A 20,461-nucleotide genomic window follows, 5' to 3' on the forward strand; every position below is an offset into this window, starting at 1 on the left:
GTCACATGCTCTTAAGAATTTGATATTGGACTTTGCTTCCATGTTGAATGAATTTCTAAACATTAGCTCAGTGCAGCTTGAGTACTGTACAATGAGTCAACAAAAGCTCAAATCTAAGAGTGTGAACCAATAACAAATTCCTTTTGAAAAGGAACTTTGATCTTTACCGTAACACTGCCTGCTTCCACCATGTAATCTCTCATATTCTTTTTGTGTAACAAGTGTGTTTTCCCGCATGGAATGTTTTTCTAACAACAGTGGTGAGGTGTGACATGGCAACATGATTGGAGCAATGTTTGGGTCCTAAAGGAATAGGAATAAGTGCCAATGACCAAAACATATGATGGTGCTGAGTCACTGTGATTTGGTGATTGTCTAGTGAAAAGCATATACAGAGAGCTTGGCTTTCACTTCCTTTCTTTTGCTGAAATAAGCTGGAGGCACTGTTACATGACTGCCTTTCTTTCACTAAATCTCACATTTCAGGTGCTTCTCCCTCACATAATAAAATGCAAAGCACACAGGTGCCCACGTCCCTGGGGGGTACTGAGCCTGTCTGGCTGCCTCAAAGCCTCAACTAGATTTGCCTTGGAATTTTAGGTAGGGGTGGAAGATTGGGATTCATGCTTAGGAATCAGCACACTGAAATTTAATGAGCAAAGGAGTGTGTGTATGTGTGTGTGTGTGTGTGTCTTAAACTCACTCCTAGGTAGTTAAGAAACTTATTCAAGGTTGAACAGAGTAGAGGTATTTCAAATTGCTTTAGAAAGAAAATTACAAAAAAACAATCTAGGAGCCAGAGAACCTTTTGGAATACCAGTAAGAGGGCCCCAACATAGGTGAGATGAAGGCCTTTTTGATAAATAACAGCAAGGTCCACCTGGCAAGATTAGCCATGATAGATGTGGTGGTGACAATGTGGATGGAAGAATCAACTGAGACCATCCTTCCTCGGTGTATGTGCGTGTATGTGAAGGTGTGGTGGTGGTGGTGGGCGTATTAGAGTCAAGACTTAGAGTAAGACAATGTTAAGAATGCCAAAGAGTATTGTGAGTGATCCAGGATCCTCTTGGGATAAAAGATGGGCTGGAAGGCTTGGGGCTTCTGAGGGTCTACTGAATGGCACCCAAATCACCAAATCACTAAAATACATTTTCATTACCTTTATGTTTGTTACTCTTGTCCTTGGTAGCTCTCGGCACAACAGATTGTAGTTATCTGCCAGTTCCATTGGATCGGAAGCTCCTTGACCAAAGGGGACATATTGGATTGATCTCAATACCCCTGATGTTTAGCAAATGTTTCTACTGAGTTAGTAAATAAATCCATCTTCTACTTTTTCTTCAAAACTCTGAGATGTGAAGAAAAACTTAGTGTCTCAGGACTTTTGCTTCTATACTCACACGTTCATACAGAGTAAGCACCATACAAGTGTTAACTATGCTTGCCATGATTACTACTATTTCTAAGTTTTCTTTGAACCCTCATATGTAAATATTTAACCGACTTTGGGGACAGCACAGTGGCTCAGTCAGTTAAGCAGCCGGCTCTTGGTTTCGTCTCAGGTCATGATCTCAGAGTTTGTGGGTTCAAGCCCTGAATTGGGCTCCACACTGTCAGCGGGATTCTCTCTCTCTCTGTATATATATATTTGCCCCTCCCCTGCTCTGTCTCTCTCTCTCTCTCAAAATAAATAAATAAGCTTAAACAAAAATTTAACTGACTTTGGTATTTTTATCTAATCACATTTCTCTGGTTCCTTCCTTTTATTTTTCATTTTATTTTTAAATTTGTGTGTGTAGTTTTATTTTTTAATTTTTATTTTAAGTAGGTTCCACACCCAATGTAGGGCTTGAACTCACAACCCTGAGCCAACTGAGCCAGCCAGGCAACCCCTCTGGTTCCTTCCTTTTAATTTAACTGTATGCCACGTGGCCTTATACACAAAAATTTTAAGTTTTATTTTTAGAATCCCACTATTTTCTGCACAAATGTTTATATTTCCCATATTTCCTGTTTCTTCTGAACATTTTCCCAATGACTGGAGTCGTGAAAGCCATCCTCAGGAGCTGATTCAATATCTACAGCACTGGTTAGACACAGTCTCAGGGAGTTTGTAGCCAGTGTGTAGTGTTTGCTCTTAAAGAGTATCCCTCCCTTGACCTCGCTACAGCATCCAATTGCCATTTCATTTTCCACAATCATGTGTGACAAAGCGGACTTTTTCACCCTACTCACTTTTATCTCAGCTAGCTGCTGCCTGACTTTGGCTTCACTGCTCTTCAGAACACACCACTTCCTCTTTTTTTTTTTTTTTTTAATTTTTTTTTAATGTTTATTTACTTTTGAGAGATAGAGTATGAGCAGGGGAGGGGCAGAGAGAGAGGGAGACCCAGAATCTGAAGTAGGCTCCAGGCTCTGAGCGGTCAGCACAGAGCCCGACGTGGGGCTGGAACTCATGAACCGAGAGATCATGGCCTGAGCCAAAGTTGAACCTTTAACCGACTGAGCCACGCAGGTGCCCCGGAATACACCACTTCCTATAAGGCCTCAGTGCTTTCTTCTGACCTTGAGCCAGTAAGCTCTTTTCATACTCCTCTGTCATGCTTAGTTGGTCTGACATTATTAAAAAAATAAAATAAAACAAAAATCCCTCCTCAACCAAAAGCCTTTTCTTTAAGATAGTCTCTTCTTCCTGACAGGTATGACCCTGAGCTCCTTTTTTTTTTTAACCCATCCGGTGAACAGGTTAATGCTGATTTTTCTTTGTCACACCCATTATTGGCATCCTTTTGCTTTCTGAGGTGAACCCACGACTCTCTACCCTCTGTAGGTCCTCATGTGTGTGGTCCCCTTCCTGTGCGTCTTTACCCTGATCAGGACACTCTTAATTCCACTTGGTTTTCTAAGCCAATTTTAAAACTCATACATTCAAGGAAAAACATAACTTCTTTTTTTTTTAATTTTTAATATTTATTATTATATTTTTTTAACTTTCATTCAGTTTTGAGAGACAGAGCATGAACAGGGGTGGGGCAAAGAGAAGGGGAGACACAGGATCTGAAGCAGGCTCCGGGCTCTGAGCTGTCAGCACAGAGCCAGACATGGGGCTTGAACTTACGAGCAGCGTGATCATGACCTGAACAGAAGTAAGACTGTCAACCGATTGAGCCACCCAGGCGCCCTTTGGAAAAACATATCTTCTTAAATGTTCCCTACTCTAATAACTCCCGCAGGGTTTCTGTGAAAAGTGTTTTCTTCATATAATACTAATGTATCAACACATGTGCGCTTCCTAGTAAATATTCTTAAGCTTTTGTCTTTTCATGAATGGGTATTGTTCCTTGAGACTCTTTCTTCTATTTGGGTTCTTTCCAAAATGCATAATATAATCTTCCATCCACAATGGATACCAACTAACTGTTGGTTAAAGTAGATAACAATTAAAAATATAATATTCACTCCTGCCAGCTAAGTAAATATTTAACTTACTTAATATGACTCAGTGACAATTTGTTCACATACTGCACTTCCCTGCTCTCAGGGGACTGCTGTCTGTTGGTGCTTCTCTGGGTCTTCCGTTCCCACCTAGCTCAGATGTAGAGTGTGGGGCTTATGCAATAGACCAGAACATTGTTCTTATAAATTTTACTACCTATATCACATGCCAACCTATCATAAAAGCCACGTTTTCATTTGCTAGGCTGAAGGCTTATAAAAGAGGTGAGAGATTTATTTGAGAGAGAAGGAACCCATAGAAGCTTCTAGTGACAGATTGCTGGGGTTGAAGTTCAGGTTTTGCCATGTTCTAGCTGTGTGATTTTGTACAGTTCCTTAACTTCTTTGTGCCTCAGTTTCCTGTCATAAAAAGGCAGCCATGATAATTGTATTACTCTCCTAGAGTTATTACGAGGAGCAAATGAGTAAACATATGAAACAGAGTAAGCTCTATGTATTACAAGCTTCCACTGCCACAACTACTACTATTTTTAGGTTTGCTTTGAGTCTTTGTATGTGGATGTGGATTCAGATGCTACACATAACGATTCATGAAAATGAGTCATTGGGTTGATTCACCCTTAAAAAATAGATTCTGGCAGGTTAGAAGAGCAGACACCAAGTTCCCTCTGCTAAGACAAAGCCGGTGCCAGAAGGGATTGAGGAGAGTGAAAACTAGTTCCTGTTCTAACAACTGCTCTGACTCTTTACAACGGTTGCTGTCAAGACAAGGAAAGGCTGAGGAACTCTTCCAGATTGAAGGAGACGAAAGGGGCAAGGCAGCTAAATGCAACTCAGAACGCTGTGTTGGATCCGGGGTGGCCATAAAGGACATTGTTCGGAAAACTGGAAGTGTGCGAACAGAAACTGAATGATAAAGAGTGATTATGGCATCAGTGCTAAACGTATAACTGCAATGTGGTTATGTAAGAGGATACTCTTGTTCTGGTTGTGTGTGTGTGTGTGTGTGTATGTGTGTACACATGGAGAGAGAAAAGAGTGAGATGAGAGAGAGACTGGAAAAGTAAATGTGGCAAAATGTTAACATTGGATGAACTGGGGTAGTACAGGATTCTCTTTCCTGTTTTTGCAACTTTTCTATAAATTCGAAATTATTTTGAAATAAAAAATGAAAAAGAAAATTAGTCCTGTGATTTGAAGACCCAGTTTTCCAACTTAAAAGATGGAGGAGTTTTAATTTATGGTCTTTGAGAAGGATTATAATATTTTCTGAGCTGCTAACTGGCATATTTTGTCTGAAGAGTCTTTTAAGATGTTTTAAATTAAAAAAATCCTCCAAAGATGACAAATTAAGGCACATATTGAATATACTTCTGTTGAAAAGAATAAAAATTCATGAGAAAAAATAATTTAATAAACTGCATCTATTGGTTTATAGAAGAGTTGAATTGTCATTTGACCATTTTAAAGTCAATGGTATATGATCCATTTGTATTGTCTGAAGAACTCAGTTTGCTTAACAATGAACTCTTTTCTCAAAATTTTGAAACAAACAACAGACTAATGGATTTGAGTTATCAATTTTGAAACCTCCAATTCATCATAAATTCTTAATATAAAAAATACAAGGGTACTTAAAAATATAAGTTGACCCCAAAGTGAAAGGACAAGGTTGTATATTTTCTTTAGGTCTGAAATACATTCATAGAATAAAAGTTTATAAGTAAATTTTATCATCTTTGACACACTGTTTCTTTTTCTGTGTCATATTCAGCCATTAAGTTCTCTTTAATATATGCTTTTATAATACAAATTTAATTATCAAAATCATATTACCAAATAGTAGTGAATGTTCAAAACATCGCAAGTTGGTTCCAGTTTAAAATAGAATGTGCTCTAAGGTACCTGGGTGGCTCAGTTGGTTAGGCGTCTGACTCTGGCTTAGGTCATGATCTCATGGTTCGTGAGTTTGAGCCTTGCAGCAGGCTCTACACTGACAGGGTGGAGCCTGCCTGGGAATCTCTCTCTCTCTCTCTCTCTGCCCCTCCCCTCATTCTCAAATAAAAATAAAAAATAAACTTAAAAATAATAAATAAATAAAATGGAATGTGCTCCAGTGCAATCTCTTCTAGTTTTATGCATCCAGTATCTTACCCAGATGAACCCACATAAAAATGATGAATCCATTATCAATTCCAGTGACACTGGAAATGAAGCTTGAGTGGCAGTCAGAATCTGAGAGGGAATGTCATTAGGTGAAAATCTTACGGAGCTTTCTGAGGATCTCTATCAGGAGCCATCAAAGCTTTACCCCTGACATGGAAGATCTTGCTGGGGGTTGAGAGAGGCTTTGCATACTCCTTGGTTCAAGAACTCAGGACAGTTGCTAGCCAAAAACTGGGCAGCCATTACTCAGCTGTGAGCGTTAAAAAAAAAAAGATAAACAATGGGAAAAAAAAGGAAGAAGAAGGAAGGCAAGAAAGAAGATAAAGGTAGTGATAACTATGTCATTAAAACCAAAAATAATTTGTCAGGAAAACAAGGATCATTTTATTTTTTTAATATTTTTTTGAGTTTATTTATTTATTTATTTTGAGAGTGAGAGGGTGAGCATGAGTGGGGGAGTGGCAGAGAGAAAGGGAGAGGGAGAATCCCAAGCATTCTCTGTGCTGTCAGTACAGAGCCCAATGTGGGGCTTGATCTCATGAATCATGAGATCATGACCTGAGCCGAAATGAAGAGTTGGAGGCTTAAACTACTGAGCCACCCACGCACGCCAACAAGGATCATTTTATATAGATAAAAGAAGATGTAAAATTCATGAGCCTTCTTAGTAATATAGCCTTAAAAGAAATAAAGAAAAAACTTTCTGGAATATCAAAGAGAAAATGATAAATATAATTGTAAGAGGAATTAAAATATTTTTCTCAAGATTTTGTAGAGAGCAAAAAGTAAAATAAGATTGACTCAGTAGGTAGGTATTGAACTTTGTATTTTATAAGCAGAGGCTATACCTTTGCCATGCATCTGTGGACCATTTGCAGCGGCTGGTCATATACTTGGACACAGAAGTCCAATTATATAAGAAAAATGAGAAAATGGGGGCACCCAGGTGGCTCAGTCAGCTGAGCATCCTAATCTTGATTTTGGCTCGGGCCACAGTCTCATGGCTCCTGAGATCAAGCCCCATGTCGGGCTCTGTGCTGACAGTGCAGAGCCTGCCTGGGATTCTCTCTCTCTCTCCCTTTCTCTCTGTCCCTCTCCTGCTCATACTCTCTCCCTCAAAATAAATAAATTTAAAAAAGAGAAAATGTAAACATATTTATATAATCATAGCTAACATACACAAAGAAAGGTTTAAGCAAACAAAACGCTTCAGTCTGTGAATTATCTAACAGTTTCCAAAATAGTCTTAGAATATAAACGTTTCCAAAACTCCAAAGTTAATTTATAATCTTTAGGCAGATATTCACTGCAACTCTATTTGTAACAATAAAATGCTGGAAATAATCCAAATGTTTGTCAATAGGGGACTCAGACACTCACCACGGGAGAAGTGTGGCTAGAAATAAGGAGCTTCTTATGCTTCTATGGATATGTACTCTGTAGAATGTTATTACCTGAAAAAAACAAGATGGAAGAAGATATATTTCACTATTTACCCCCAAAATGTGGCAGGGATATGAATATTTGCTTATATTTGAAATCATAACAACAAAAGGGCATAATAAAAACACTGAAAAAAAATTGGTTATATTGGGACTACAGTGAAGGAAACACAGATTGAAAACTACATTTTGGATTATACCTTGTTTTGTGAATTTGAGTTTGGAACCATTTTTATATCATTATAAAAATCAAATTAAATTTCAAAAGTAATTCCTAAAACAGAAAGTAAGATAAAGATTACTGTGTTGAGTTAGTAGCTTAACTATACAAAGATAAATTATTTCAAGGGGCTTAAAAAACAGCGATTTAATGTATAACCATTGGGATATATCCTAGGAATAAAAAGAATTCCAAGTACACCTTAATATGATAAATACTATATATATATATATATATATATATATATATATATATATATATATACATACACACGCATATGCACACGCACATACCTACATACATACATATGTTTTTCCTTGCCAGAATGCTGGAATTTCTGGGATATTCTGATGATTCAGTAGGACAGAATATGGGACAGAATACTGGAAAGTAGCACTTAGAAAATCTAAGATTGTAAATGCTGAATCCACCTAAGGGCTATGTGTTACTGAAATTTGCAAGGTGACTGCCTTTGCTGGGACCCAAACTTGATAAGAGCAAAAATTTTATTGGGAAAATCTTTTAAGTAAAAGAATAGTTAGGGGCGCCTGGGTGGCTTGGTCGGTTAAGCGTTCGACTTAGGCTCAGGTCATGATCTCATGGTCCGTGGGTTCGAGCCCCGCGTCGGGCTCTGTGCTGACAGCTCAGAGCCTGGAGCCTGTTTTGGATTCTGTGTCTCCCTCTCTCTCTGCCCCTCCCCTGTTCATGCTCTGTCTCTCTGTCTCAAAAATAAATAAACGTTAAAAAAAATTAAAAAAAAAAAGTTATTAAGTGGAGGTGTAGGGTATATTTGAGGTCTTAGCCTGTAAACAGAAAGTTGCAAGCAATTCCTGCATAAACTTTCTGTCTTAAAATATATATATAGATATAAACGTATCACTATATTAGTCCCTAAAAATCCCATCACTTCCCAGGAGTTCACACTATTCCTGAGATTTGCTTTCATGCAAGATTTTCTAGTGATTTAATAGTCCTTGTTTTCAAACTATCAGGTAGAAAAAATAGTCATTTCATTGGACAATAAGCTACGATTTTGATTCAAAGAAGAGTCAGAAGATTCTGAAATGTGCACTGGAGTATTTTTGGAATGTGATTCAAATGGGTAAAGTTTAAACTGGAAACAGCAAAAAGTTAAACATTTTCTATTTATAAAAAGTCAAACTATTTTTTTCCTCACCTGGTTAAAAAGTTGGTACCAAAGTCACTAAATAGTTTCATATAATAGATAATCCTTTGTTGGATTCATTCCTACTTCTATTTCAGGAACTTATTGTGGTTTTCCCCTTTGGTTACCACCTCTACGTATCTTATGTTATCAAGCTATCTTTCATAAAATCTTCTAAGTGCTCTTTTATTCTTTATGGAAAATAGTGTGGGTGTGGGAATAACTAACTGGTTAAATTTAAAAACCACAAAGACAGACACAGATGTGACATGTATTACTGTCTTCATGTTAACAACCTTATGACATCATTTTCTAAGCTGTTTCTGAGAATGAAATTCCCAGCCACATCATCAGCTAAATTCACTCAAATTCATTATCTGGATTTGGTGTTTCTCCTGCATGGTTAAAGCTTGGAATTTGAAAGCTTGAAATTTCTTGGAATCAAAAGTGATTTAATAAACAAAGTTAATTTCAATGAGTGATAGATTTGAAGTTTTTGCCAACACAGAGTCAAAGAGATCTATTAAGGCTCTAAAATAAGTAATTTTTTAAAAGATATCAACGGACATTTTGGTTCCCCCAAAGGACTCTGAATTGGCTAAGCATTTAATAATAAGAATGACTTTAAACTTCCTTTTCATCTCAGTATATTAAAAAATCAGTTAATTTAACATCATCAAAGTGTAATTCCCCATTCACATCTTTCTTTCACAATAAAATTTTATCTGCAGAATTCCAGTTTGATCCTTATGCAGCACTGTGCTGAGTTCTCCTGCTCAGCTGCCTGAGGTATTCATCTGAGTCTGTAGTAGGCATATGAAAGCATATTCCACCCATGTGGGACCAGAAGTTACCCCCAGAGCAGAAAGTCTTCTATCCTCAGCCCACTGCCTTGTAAACTTGCCCTTTAACTCCATACACTTTTGGACCTACAGTTACATTAACTCCAAGGAGGCAAGTACTTTGTTCTCTCAGGAGGGAAGGCCAGATCCCCACAGTAAATTGTGTACAGGCTCTTGGGTGCCTGCCCTCAGCCTGGAACTTTGCATTTGCTCTCTCATTCCATCCAGTCAACAACACCAAGAGGGAAAAAATCTCCATTAAAAAAACTTTTTTAAATTCCAGTATAGTTTACATACAGAGTTATATTAGTTTCAGATGTACAATATAGTGACTCCACAATTCCATACACCACCTAGTGCTCATCACAAGTGCCATCCTTAGTCCCCATCCCCCATCTTACCCATTCCCCCCACTCCCTGCCCTGGTAACCATCAGTTTGTTCTTTGTAGTTAAGAGTCTGTTTCTTGCTTTGTATCTCTCTTCTTTTTTTATCTTCATCATTTTTTTTTGTTTTTTTTTAATGTTTATTGATTTTTGAGAGAGAGAGAGAGAGAGAGAGAGAGAGCATGCATGAGTGTGTGTAAGCAGGAAAGGGGCAGAGAGAGAAAGAGAAAGAGAATGAGAATCTCAAGCAGGCTCCTCACTGTCAGTGCAGAACCTGATATGGGGCTCCAATCCATGAACTGTGAGATCATGACCCGAGCCAAAGTCAGACACTTAACCAACTGAGCCATTCAGGCACCCCTTTCTATTTGTTTCTTAAATTCCACATATGAGTGAAAATCATACGGTATTTGTCTTTTTCTTACTGACTGATTTCACTTAGCATTATTTTCTCTAGTTCCATCCATGTCATTGCAAATGGCATGATTTCCTTTTTTATGGCTGAATGATATGCCCTTGTGTGTGTGTATGTATATATATATATATATATATATATATATATATATATACACAATATATATATATATATATATACACACACCACATCTTGCTTATCCATTCACCTATTGATGGATACTTGGGCTGCTTCCATAATTTGGCTCTTGTAGATAATACTGCTATAAACATAGGGGTGCATATCCCTTTGAGCTAGTGTTTTTGTATTTTTTGGGTAAGTACCCAATAGTGTAATTACTGAATTGTAGGGTAGTTCTATTTTTAACTTTTTGAGGAAACTATGTTTTCCATGGTAGCTGCACAGTTTGCATTTCCACCAACAGTGCATGAATGTTCCTTTTTCTCCACATTCTTGCTAACACTTACTGTTGAAGAAATCTCCATTGAAATTGGGGACACTTCCTGTGTGAACTAGTACCAACCATGGCCACATGGCAGAAAGCAGAGCCTTGGGAAACTGACTGATATGTGTTGACCAGGCCATAGGCCTGAGGGAAATAAAGCAGTTGTGGGTACACGGGGGTGGAAGTCAGGAAGTTACCACAATAACTTGGGAGGTAGGGCTTTGCAAGAAGCTGGGGAAATAAACATTTTTCAAGTTTCATATTTCTCTGTTAAGGCCGGAGAAAATTGGAGCGTGTTTTATAGTAGAAATGAGTCAGCCAGACCGCTCTGTAGGTCTATAGGGCAAAAACATTTTGTTGAAAAGCCCTGTGAGTATTATTCTCACGGAACGGTCTTTTCCTAATTCTAGGGTCTTTTATGTGCTCTGTAGAATGGAGTGTGTATGTTTGGGTGGGAATATATCAGCCACAAGTCTCTCCATCTTTTATTTTTCCTTTCCATGTTGTTTACTGTCTCTTTTCCTCTTGCTCTATCCAAAGATACCAGTCAAAGGAGCCAAGCAAAGTGCCCCCCTTTTGTAGAGTTAAACATCTTCATATACGGATAGATGGCTCTGTTGGGTAGGTGAGTGCAAGATCTGGTTGTAGCAAAGCTGGGCAGCACATCAGCAACTCCAGATGCTTAGGCCACCTCTCTGTCACCCTTCTACCCCCCACGTGGCACTGTGCCCTGAAGGTCAGATGGAGGCAGGGCCTGGGCCTGCCAAGTTTTTTTTACTGGTATTCACGTATCCTTTTTCTATGTGCCAATTCAGCATGATCTAGGCAAGGATGATTTATTTTGTAAGGACTGAAAATGACTGAAAGTAGCTCAAGTAAAGGAGGGTCCACTGGAAGACTTTGAGGTTATGTCCTGGAGTTCATTTGTAGGAAGTGTGCCTGGACCACCTGGGAACTCTTTCACTCTTGCACTGTCTCCCTGAGTGAGGTGCCAACTGTTCCTGCTATTTTCCAGGATGGATGTGGCAAGGCTCACCTGACATGACTCCAGGGCTGTAACGACTATAGGACTGCACCATTTTGTTTTAAAAAGTGGTGTTCCTCTTAGCCAATGTGTTATATACAAGCTGTTACAAGGGATGCTGCAAAATGCCTGCAATAAAATTCTTGTTAATTCACATTCATTTAAAAACATTAAGTGGATTTCATTTAATTTTCATGCAAGTGCAGGATTGGAAGTTGTCACATCAACACTAGATGGTTAAGTAGATAATGATAGGATGCCAGAATTCCAAAAGGGTTGGGAGTCATTGTTGGGGGTGTCAAAGAATTTGTTTCCCCCATAGGCACATGGCATTGAGCCAGCATACCTCATAATTCCTTCCCTTCCATCCCCTTCTCTATTTTCCACCCCTTTCTTGTAGTCAGTTCAACCAGAGGGATGTGGATGTCAGGTATTTCTGCTAGCTTTTTAACATCCAAATAGTTATTTCTCAGACACATGGTGACTTGTAAGGGTTGGTGCTGTTCTGATACTTATCCTTTGGAAATTTAAAAAGTCTTTATTTTGAGGGTGCTCAGGTGGCTCAATCGGTTAAACATCCAACTTTGGCTCAGTCATAATCTTGTGGTTCATGAGCTCAAGCCCCACACCGGGCTCTATGCTGACAGTTCAGAGCCTGGAGCTTGCTTTGGATTCTGTGTGTCTCCCTCGCTCTCTGCCCTTCCTTCGCTCATGCTCTGTCTCTCTCTCTCTGTCTCTCTCAAAAATAAATAAACATTAAAATAAATAAATAGTCTTTGTTTTGTATTAAGTATTTGACCAGAGGCCAGGGTCCAGAAGGTCAGATTCAGATGATAAACCAGTAGGTTGTAAATAGCTCCATAAAGGTCATTGAATCCAAACTGATCTAGAGTGAAGGATTAAGATAAAGGAACAGAAAGGCAAATGTAGATTCATGCAAAGAATTAACAACATAAATATTCAGGGGGATAAAGAATGGAAAGAACTTGCAGTGGTCATTGTTCTCAGGTAAAATGCCAGGTTGGTCACCTCTATTGCTACGGCTGTGACCCTACTGTACTACTTATGCCACTGTAACATCCAGAAGATGGGACTTGATGAGTCATGCACACTTCCAGAGTGTTTGGTCAGGGAAACCCTGGGAGTACTAGGATGGTGAATACTGTCAGCACCAAAAGGACAAGAGATGATCTTTCGTCAGATGAGATAAAGAAAGGACATTCAGAGACACAGAATATGGAAGCAATTATCTGCCCTCCTAGGAGAGGATGCTGTAATCAAGTACAACAAGCATTTGGGTGAACTCCTGCATCTAGGCTTGGAGGGAGTTGATGCCACCTGGCAGATGGGTGGGAGAACTTTCATTAGTCCCAGGTGTTCTTCGAGGGCCACACATCCAGAGCATTATAGTTGTTTTTTTTTTTTTTAATTTTTTTAAATGTTTATTTATTTTTGAGAGAGAGAGACAGAGAGAGAGAGAGAGAGAGTGAGAGCAGGGGAGGGAGACACACAGCAGAGAGAGGGGGAGACACAGAATCTGAAGCAGGCTCCAGGCTCTGAGCTGTCAGCACACAGCCTGACGTGAGGCTCGAACCCATGAACTGTGAGATTATGACCTGAGCTGAAATTGTACCCTTAACCGAATGAGCCACACAGGAGTCCTGGGAGCCTTTTAGCTTTAAGGCAAGAGTGGGACCAATATTTCCAGTCCATTTGTGAATGATCCCAGAGAAAGAAGCAGAGGAGAGGAAGATACCACTTTTTATCCACCCTGGAGGAGGCCCTAAAGCCTCATTCGTATCTCAACTGTTTGGTCTAAATTGAAGGGTGTAAATACAGTGTTCTTTTTAAACCTAAAGTTAAATTTGATTGATTGATGAATTAATTGATTGATCAGTGGTCACTGGGAACTTAAACATGAATATTATATGATCAAAGCCCTTAAGGAGGTTAGAGTTTAAAAGGGGAATACAAATATCTATGATACTGTGTGATAAGGGCAACAATAAAGCAAGTACAAGATATAAGGTATCTTCTGGGCTTTGCATTGGACAAAATGTCCTTGGGAGGTCCTTTCCCTGCAAGCCAGTATGGGCTCAGCTCCAACTCCAGTGATTCTAAATGAGTCTAAAGATAACAGATTATCTCACATCTGGAACCGTGCCCACTGTCTGAAATTTCCCAGTGGCCACCAATAAGGTCTGGTCCCTACAGGCCCATTAGTTATTATCTATCCTACATTGCTACTTCTGGAACAGACACCAGACATGTAGTATTAGAAACAGTACCACAGGGCTTTGTCCCAAACAATCTTTGAAATAGGCCTGTTTCCACTCTGGCTCATGCTGGGGAAGCAGCACCTTTGCTTCCTGATTTCTGTCACATGTCTTCCTGCAGTTTTGTCTCCTAAGACCAGCTGGTGGAAGAGCTCAAAGTGCAAGGAGCCAGTCATGAGGGACCTGGAGCTCAAGAAATGAGCAGTAAACACTTAGCACATCATAAACATGGATAATTTAACAAGACATACAGATAGATGGCCCCGGTGGACTTATACTGGATTAGTAGACTGCCTCTTGCTCTTAGTGGTTCTTTCCGTGCTGGTTTTTGGGGAAAAAGTATAAAAGACATTCTGTTAGGAAGATGAGAAAAAAAAATGCTTCTGTTTTAGACAAAGCTTGTGAGGGTTCAAGGATCACCCATCTATTGGCCAAAATGAGTTTCAGTGGCTTAAAAATGAGAAAGATAAGTACAGGCATTTTTGCCTTCTCATTGTACTTAAAGGCAGATTTTACAAGTCTTTCTTCTCCACCTGAAAACAGGACTTGAGAAATAGTAAAAAGAGATACTGGATATGACTAGAGTTTCAGCATCCTAAAGATGAATATTGTTCTTAGAAGTAAATGCTTGGTTCCAGAAGCTTTCTGAATACCATGTAGCGCTGAAGAAACTATCACTGCTGGCTCAGACCTTGATAAGATAATAACATATATTAGATGTTTTCCCTAGTCAGACACACTTCTAAGTGTCATATATATATGTGTGTGTGTGTGTGTGTGTGTGTGTGTGTGTGTATGTGTATATATATATGTATATGTATATATATACACACACACACATATACACAATTTATATATGTATATATACACACTATATATTCTAATATGTGATAGATAGATAGATACAGATATACTAATTTATTCTCTTAGGACATAAGGGATTAGCAGACCTTTCAAGTCCTGGTATGTTCTAAGACAAGTTAACCCAGAAACTGTCACGGAAAAACAGATTCAGCAAAAAGGGACCAGCCAACACGTTACGCAGAAGTCCCCGTGGCTTAGTGGCAGGGATTGGACATTGTGCCCTTAGGGGAAAAACGATGAGATCAGAGCAGACTGGGAGAGATCAGGTCTGGCACTTGTGCAGCAGGCCTGGATTCAAAGATGATCTGATGGGAAGCTGGGCAGACAGTTGGGCCGAGGCATTCATCCATAGGGGCCGGCCAGAGAGGCACAGTTTGGATTGAGAATGTGGGTGCACCAGATCAAAGCAGCAGGCCTGAGGAAGGGGTGCTGGGGCCTAGAGAGAAACCTCAGCCCCTGGGATAAAGTGGCAGTTGCTTTTTATAGAGCACTGGTGTATGGGGTGCTCTGGGAGAACCCTGTGAAGGGTGTGGGGTCTCCAGCACTATTTGGGCATACCCTCCCATGGTTTGGTGACCCAGGCAGAAAAAGGGACAAAGTACAAGAATAACAACAGCAGGGAGAAGTTGTGCTAGATTTCATCCCAACACCAAAATGTAGTTACAAACAAGTAGAAGAAGATTTTTACACCCTACTCTGAGCCCTAGAAGGCTATACTAGACTGGGATTCATTCTCCTTTACCATCAGGTCTAGGATTCTTTTTTTTTTTTTTAATAAAAAAAATGTTTATTTATTTTTGAGAGAGAGAGATAGAGAGCAAGCAAGGAAGGGGCAGAGAGAGGGCAACACAGAATCTGAAGTAAGCTCCAGGCTCTGAGCTGTCAGCACAGAGCCCAACACGGGGCTCAAACCCACAAACCATGAGATCGTGACCTGAGCTGAAGTTAGATGTTTAACTGCCTGAGCCACCCAGGCGCCCCAGGTCTAGGATTCTGACTGTTAATAAAACTGACTTTGGGGATCTCCATTCTTAGGATTACTCAGGGTTTGTTGTTTAAATCCTACTTGGCTTGTACTAATAGGCACTAATGCCAAGCTTTTACCACTAAATTCATAGGCTTGTCAAATAAATGGTAATACCAAGAGATCTGCTGCAAGTTACTACTTGTAACCCATGTGTAATCCATTCTTGCTTGGTGTCTTAAGGTATTCTTTAGTTCCTAATCCCTAAACCTAAATAAAGAGTTGGCAACCTTTTTCTTTTAAGACCAGTGGTAAATACTTTAGGCCTTGCTGGCAATATTCATTTCTGCCACTGTGGTGGGAATCTGTGATAGACAGTAAGACAAATAGGTATGGCTGTGTTCCAGTAAAACTTTATTGACAAAACAGGCAGCAATCAGATTTGGCATGTGGAGCACCGCTGCTGATCCACGATAGAAATGAACAGACAAACAGATATATACATTTTATACTCTCCATGAGCAATTTTTAAATTCTAATTGTTTTTTTTTCCTAAAGGATGGGGGGTAGGAGGAACCATTTTACCTGTGTGTCTCTGTCATTTACCTTCTAGCTTCCATTTGTAACTCTGGAAGCGAATAGCCTCAAACCAAACTTCCTGTCTGCTTTTAAGATACAGAAGCGGCTGGAACGTGTTATTGCGGGTTTTTTATTTTAAGGACCGAGATCCTGTTTGCTACTTTTTCCTCCCATCTAGTGAAGTTCTTCATACACAGACGGCCTCTGCTAAGAGTTGAGTAGTGTCTCTTACGCGGCCACTACTCTTTCTTTCTCCCATTTCACTGGCAACAATGACCATTTAATTTGGCCTTCTTTGGCACTGCTTATCCAAATAGAGAGTTAATGTATTCAAAGATGAGGCAAATGCAGTTTCTTTCAAAATGCAGGAAAATACCAAACGCAGAACTTGAGTGAGAAACTACTAGAAGAGACTGATCCTGGCCAAAATCAAGTCCAAAGGTTAAACATGTTTGCCCTCCTTATCTAAGGAATGAAAATGCTCAGATGCAGGGCAGAACCTGATAAACACCAAATTGTCTTCAGCAATTAGCAACTTCCGTCACCTGTTATTGCTTGGCTAGTGTCTTCCCAAAAGATATAGGGAAATGCTAATTTAGCCCTTGGGGCCTGTGAATGTCACCTTATTTGGAAATAGGGTCTTTGCAGATGTAATCAAGTTAAGGTGAAGTCATTAGGGTAGATCCTAATCTAATATGACTGGTATTTTCATAAGGTGACAGAAATCTGGACACAGACACACACACAGAGGAGAATGCCACGTAAAGACAGAGATGTGCAGGGAGAAGGAGGCCACATGACAATGGAAGCAAAGATGGGAATGAGGTAGCCACAAGGCAAGAAATATCAGAGATGGCTGATAACTTTCAGGAGCCAGGGGAGAAGCATGGCACAGGCTCACTCTCAGGCCTCCAGAACCTTGCTGGCACTTTGATTTTGGACTTCTAAGCCTCCAGAACCATGAAAGCACAAACAGCTATTGCTTTAAGTTATTCAGTCTGTGGTAATTTGTGGCAGTCCTAGGAAACTAAGATACCAACTATGGGCTGACACAGAATAATTCAAATAAATTTCATAGAGCGTTCCCCTCTCCTCTTGTTAAATGTCCTGCTCACTGTCTAGATACCTCAGTAACGGAGTCAGCTCAGTAATTCTGCCATCAGATGCACAGGCCACATTTGATTTTGATTTATCTTTCAGATAACCCGGGACTTTCAAAGTTAAATGGAAATGATCATTTTAATACTTTGCCTGATGTGGATTCAGAGCCAGGCCAAAGGCAGTTTGGCAACCTGTCAGCAACTGATAGTATGACTGAAAAACCTGATATGTCAGCTATTGTTCTACTGTATTAGCTTCTTTGGGTCCTATGAACTCATGAAATATAACAAAGCGCTGTATTGTCTAAACTCTTCTGAATATATGGCTAGCGGTCACATAACTCCTTTTGTCTTAGTCTACGCCTGTCAAAGAGGAATTCTCTGGTGTCTTTGTTTTCCTTTAGAGCTTTCCCCTCTAATTTGATCTGTACTTGATGACATGGTCATAAAGAACACCACGTACCTGGTAGAGCAGAATCGCACGTAAGCATTGTTAGAGTCAAAGGAAGGAAATTTCCCAGGGAGAAGAATTCTAAGAGCTAACGTTTATTGATTCCTGTGTGCCAAACTCTTCTTCAGATGCTTGACAGCAGATACCATTTTTATTGTTACAAGGACCCTATTGGGCAGGTGTTATTTCTTTCCTCCCTTTACAGCAAACAAACCAATTGATGGCAGTGATGAGTAGAAGTCACCAGAGGTCACGGGGCTGATGAGCACCAGGGCTAAGATTATGAACCCAGGTGGTCTGGATGCAAAGTCTTTTCCTTAACCATTACTCCGTTGGCTTTCTACCTGGGAAATACTCCCATCCTGGATCTGAACCTTGGCGTGTTTTCCTCACTGAAAAGCATTGTTTTTATGGCCTTTTCAGCTAATGGAAATTTTGGATCTATGTGTTTGCCCAAGGTTGTAGGATCATCTCTGCAGGAAGGGGATGGAATGAGCCCCTGAAGTCCAGCTCTGGAGTATTTGTGATTGTTGATGCTACAGAGGCCTCTTGATCTTTGAATGATCTGGGCCACAGGGGCACCGTTTTTAAGCAGTCACATTTTCTCCAACTAGACCCACTAACCAGAAATATCACCACATTTTCAAAATGAAATGTTTTGTTTTCGTATCATGTTATTATACAATAAAATTAGTGCCAGTGATTGACTGCAGGTCTACTTACCTCCTTACACAGCACACATCTGGGATGAGACATCAGAGATCCAGGGAAGAGAGGTCCAGAGTCCAGTGCCTCTTTTGGGAGGGCTCCTATAGGCCAGCGTCTCCTACTGTTGAAGTGGTCAAGAGGGAAATGGATTAGGGAAAGGATGGGTCAGGATTGCTTCTAGGATAGGAGTTTAATCCCATCGTCCCCAAAACCCCCTGCCCACAAAAATTTTTTTATTAAAACTCTTTTGACTATTCTAAAGTGACTTTCCTAGATAACCTAATCTATTTATACACATAATTGAAAATCAATGTTATGCCCAGCTGAATCATAAAGAAAGAACAAAAGGAAAGTAAGTGGAAAGTAAATAGTATGATACTTCTAGCTCAGGACCAACTATAGCAAAGTCATAATGATGTAGTCAAATGTTTGCACCCATATGTGGAATCTGCAAATGTGAGTATGTGCTGATACAGGGTGTGGTGTGAGTCACCTATCGAGAGTAGCCTTACCTCAGGAGATGAGATTTTTCCAGTGGTGAGTAATCTAAGTAAAGTTATTAGCAAAACAGCATATAAGCTCCCCCTGATTAAAAAAAATTGTCAACAAAGCAACATATAATTTTCCCTCCAATTTAGTGGCATTGCGGGGATATTCAGCCTATATCAAAACCCAGAGAAAACACTGTGTGAATGTGGGAAATAGACTGGGGTCCCGACTTTGTCACCTACGTGAATTAATTCAATGGTTAAGCAGGATGTGGGACTATCTAGTTGTGGGACCATCCACAGTTCCATGATATCCACCATACCCAAACTTCAACTGTTGGGACATACAACCGCCCCTTTAAATTTCCACACCTCCAGGCGCTGGATCACTCCAACTGCCAGCCACTAGGTTAGGGCTTCCTTATTTCCAAATCTCTTTTGTCCCCTTGTCCTCTCCTGTCTCTGCCTTCCTCTCTTCTCCCTTCTCTTTTCCTCTGCTGCCACTCCTGTTCATCTCCCGTGTTCCCTTGCCTTTCCCCTCCTTGCTCTGCTTTTCCCATCTCCTCCTCCTTCGCACTTTCATCAGGGAGGAGGTGGTGGCCCTCTTGTAAGAGCAGAGTTGAGGGGTTCCTGTCTCTTGTGGAGAGTATATCTCATAAGACTGCCTGCAGCTATTTTCCCAGCCCTGAACATCCTCACACTGCATTTTCTCTCTCTCTCCAAATTTCGATCTGTAATTTCAACTGTATAGGTCAGAAAAATACAGTCAGAGAAACACTGTGGTATCAGAGCCTTAACTCTTTAATATAATTTTAATATAGACTCTTAAACACCAAATAATGGCTAAAGTATACATACATTATTGCCTTTAAGTTTCATCTTATCCCCATTTTACAGATGAGGGACAGAGACACAGAAATTAAATGACAGGCCCAGCCTACAGAGTTCATAAACAGCAGAGCTGGGATGTTGTGTTAACTCGGCAAGGGGTGTCATGACGGCAGTTCCTATCCCCAGAGAACTGGCTACCTAGCGCACAGGAAAAACCTGAAAACGAATAGGTGAAAATTTGACAGCTAATATTTATTGGGTATTGTCATGTGTCATTAAGTGTGTTCTACACACATTATCTTATTAATTTTTTTAAATGTTTATTTATTGATTTTGAGAGAGAAAGAGAGAGAGAGCATGTGGGGAGGGGCAGAGAGAGAGGGGAGAGAGAGAGTCCCAAGCAGACTCCATGCTGTCATCATGGAGCCTGACTCAGGCCTGAACCGACAAACTGTGAGATCATGACTTGAGCCTAAATCAAGAGTCAGATGCTTACTGAATGAGCCACCCAGGTGCCCCTCTTATTAATCTTTTTAATAAACCTGTAATGCCCATGATTTTGTTGTTGTTGCTGTTTGTTTGTTTTTTAGTGTCACCATGCACTTGCAGGTAAGGGACCACAGGTAGAGAGGCTGCT

The 20,461-nt window shown here is 40.0% G+C and overlaps 1 protein-coding gene across 6 annotated transcripts in view; it reads right to left on the reverse strand.

Annotated features, from left to right (window-relative positions):
- Nucleotides 1–20,461, reverse strand: part of KLHL31 (kelch like family member 31) — a 196,247-nt gene that overhangs the window by 62,252 nt on the left and 113,534 nt on the right. For 3 of the 6 annotated variants that reach the window (XM_042986581.1, XM_042986578.1, XM_042986576.1), the window contains exons 6-7: nt 18,521–18,626; nt 7,006–7,079 (exon numbers count right to left, since the gene is read on the reverse strand). The gene's annotated coding sequence lies outside the window, so the exon portion shown is untranslated. Of the gene's footprint in view, nt 1–1,162; nt 1,246–5,790; nt 5,876–7,005; nt 7,080–18,520; nt 18,627–20,461 lie in introns of those variants that run through there. The other 3 variants (XM_042986577.1, XM_042986580.1, XM_042986582.1) reach the window with 2 other exon arrangements.

The sequence above is a fragment of the Panthera tigris genome, chromosome B2 (assembly GCF_018350195.1).
Source record: "Panthera tigris isolate Pti1 chromosome B2, P.tigris_Pti1_mat1.1, whole genome shotgun sequence".
NCBI lineage: Eukaryota > Metazoa > Chordata > Mammalia > Carnivora > Felidae > Panthera > Panthera tigris.